Below are 3,525 nucleotides of genomic sequence, written 5' to 3'. Positions count from 1 at the left end.
GCAGCAAGAAGCAGTGAGGCCCAAGCTAAGACCAGGAACAGGAGGACTGCCTAGCCTCAAGGCTCATCAGCTTCGGGAGAGACCTCTCGTGCCCTCCGGAGTCTCCCGTCCACCCTGGGCCTAAGGGACACAAAGAGAGGATGCTGACCAACTTTCTGAGCAGAAGGAAGGGCAAAAACACCGTACAAAATCTGGGGTTGAGAAGAATGAAGGACATTTCGTTAGAAAAACTCTAGATAATATTGAATAATATCAAATATTGAAAAGGAATCCTAGACTCCAAAAAAAGACTTGGAAATTAATTTAGAAGCCATAGCTAACATTTTTAGGAAAAGAAGGACATAAAGAGACCAAAGAATATGAACAGATGGCAAAAATAGAGCATTTTATAAATAGCCATGTGCAACCCGCAGACTGTTAATATCCAATATTCTTAACTCTGGCTGAGAGTCTCCATTTCTTCCTGGAATAAGATGTATTATTGGAAAATAGGACATTAAAAAAAAAAAAAAAACAGCTCAGACGAGGGAAAGCTGGATGTATCCAGTCTACATTTTAGCACATTTTAAACTGCTTTTCACATAAATAGAAAATAATTAACACAAATATATATTACCCAAGTCATTGGCATGACATGACATGTAGAGATCAACCTTCTTTTCCATATTTAACCCTAGAAGATAAACCAAGGGTTATCTAGGAATATGAACTGCACACAGAATCATACTTTGTCAATGTTAATTTAGAAAGTACCTGCCTCGTGTGAGCTGTCTGAAGATATCATTCAATTTTTTTTTCCTGTAAAGTGAGTATGCATTTGAGAGGTCTTCTCCCCAAGCAAATATTTGCAAACTCCAGCTCCACCACTGCAAGGGAAAATATCTCTAGACCTGGCAGCGGCTGACTGGGGACACAATTACTCCAGAGGTGTTTCACTCCCCTCCCCTCACTGCCCAGATTGCTACTAAGCAGAAATGAAGCCAAACTCCAGCTCTCTCCAGATGGCTTAGGGTATTTTATCAACAGGAAAATGAAAAGCAGCAGTAAAGATGTGTTCCCTTCATATCAAAAGTATGCGGCACCCTTACTAATGTGGGCAAAGAGAAAAGCATTCTAGAGTCTCAATTTTATGCTTCAACTCTTGCTAACTCACTAAGTAGTCTATAAATGACAATATCATGGAATTTTTAGAACTGGTATGTTTTCTTTTCATACATACCTTCCGTGGAAAGTTTAAATGGCAGAGACTAGGAAGAACTGAAGTCTCCCACACTTTCATTTCAAAAACAAAAACCCTCTTATAGCTCAGGGCAGGGAAAGAAGGTACGATCTGTTTATAGGACATATATTAAGTTAAACTTAAAAGATACATTGGAATACACATTACATGTAGACAAATACTTTTGTATTCCACTTGTACCAGGTACCCAGGTGGCTCAGTGGTAAAGAATTTGCCTGCCAATGCAGGAGATGCAGGTTTGATCCCTGGGTCAGGAAGATCCTCTGGAGGAGGAAATGGTAATCCATTCCAATATTCTTGCCTAGAAAATCCCAAGGACAGAGAAGCCTGTCAGGCTACAATCCATGGGGATAACAGAGAGTGGGATGCAACTAAGCATATTCAAGACAAACAAAAAAACATACCAGGTGCAGAACTTTTTGATTCCACTTACAGCAGGTACCTGGAATAGTCAAATTCATAGGGTCAGAAAGTTCACTGGTTGATGCCATGGGCTAGGGGTTGGGGTGACAAGTTGGGAAGGGGGAATGGGGAGTTAGTGTGTAATGGGGACAGAGTTTCAGTTTAGGAAGGTGAAAAATTCGGGAGCTGGATGATGGTGAGAATTACACAACAGTGTGAATGTAGTTAGTGCCACTGAACACACAGTTAAACATGGTTAAGATAGTTTTGTATTATGTGACTTTTACCACAATAAAAAAAAAATTTTTTTAACCCTCTGCTTATGATTCTAGAAGGGATAAGTAAAGAAAATTCAGTAAACTGATGGTATCCTGGGCCACTCTAGCCTGGATTTTGCCACCAACTAATTGTATGATCTTAGCCAAGTCACTTAAATTAAAAAACAAACGAACAAAAAAAAACAATTGCCTCATCTATGCAGCTTGCAACACAGGAGATCCCGTTTTGATTCCTGGGTCAGGAAGATCCCCTGGAGAAGGGATAGGCTACTCACTCCAGTATTTTTGGGCTTCCCTGGTGGCTCAGACGGTATATGATCCACCTGCAATGCATGAGACCTGGGTTCGATTCCTGGGTTGGGAAGATCCCCTGGAGAAGGGAAAGGCTACCCACTCCAGTATTCTGGCCCGGAGAATTCCATGGACAGAGGAGCCTGGCAGGCTATAGCCCATGGGGTCGCAAAGAGTCAGACATGACTTTTTGAAAGTGAGCGACTTTCACTTTCACTTTTTTTTTCCACTTAGAGACAAGTTAATCTCTAAGATCCCTTCCACACCTAATATTCTTCAATCTCTGGCAATCATAGGTTACCCTCTAACTCTGTATCTCTCCTTCTAGTTTCCCCTTCTTTGGTTAACTGCTCTGTGCTCTGCACCAGAATGTACAAAGCACAGCACCATTTCTACCTACCATCAGGTTACAGGCTAAAGGCAGCTCACAGGTCTTTGGGTCCAGAAGCCCAAAGTGAAGTTATCAATGGGTTTAATATATATGCATCAATGTCACTGGTATAAAATTAAGTTTTAAGAAGTAACTGCAGAATAAACAAAAACAATGGGGAAAACTCCTCTAAAAACAAGAACAATAGGGAAATCTAGTCTTCCAAAAAGTTTTAATATGTTACAAAGCTACAATAATAAACAGGACTGGTATTGTGGATAAATGAGGCAATTGGAATAGAAAAAGAGAGTCGAGAAACAAATCCTCATACAGATGAGCATATAGTTACAAATAAGAATGTGTGCTCAGTCACTTCAATCATGCCCAATGCTTTGTGACGCTATGGACTGTAGCCCACCAGGCTCCTCTGTCCATGGGGATTCTCCAGGCAAGAATACTGAAGAGGGTTGCCATTTCTTCCTCCAGGGGATCTTCCTGACTTAGGGATCCGACCCATGTCTCCTTTGTCTCCTGAACTGGCAGACAGATTCTTTACCACTAGCACCACCTGGGAAGCCACACACCCATGTATCTACAAATGACCCAGTTTTGTTCCTCTTTAGAAGTGAGTAATATTCCATTGTATTGGGAAGCCTGAACTATATTGTAGGTTCTCATTACTTATCTATGTTATACATAGTATCAATGTGTATATGTGTCAAACCCAAACTCCCAATTCATCCCACCACCCCCCCAAGGCTGATAATATTTTTCTACCAGATGAAGAAAAGGTACGTTCCCTCCACATTAACCGAAACTCTCCGTTTCTCAGGAAGAACCCTGCACTTAGCCTTCACTGCGGCCCACAGCAGGGCAGGACTGCCAGGCAGCAGGCACCAGGACTCTCACCCCACCTCTGTGCCGGCTGACACATCTTAACTGAT

Source organism: Muntiacus reevesi, chromosome 12 (genome assembly GCF_963930625.1).
Source record: "Muntiacus reevesi chromosome 12, mMunRee1.1, whole genome shotgun sequence".
NCBI lineage: Eukaryota > Metazoa > Chordata > Mammalia > Artiodactyla > Cervidae > Muntiacus > Muntiacus reevesi.
Note: the sequence above shows the minus strand (reverse complement) of the source record.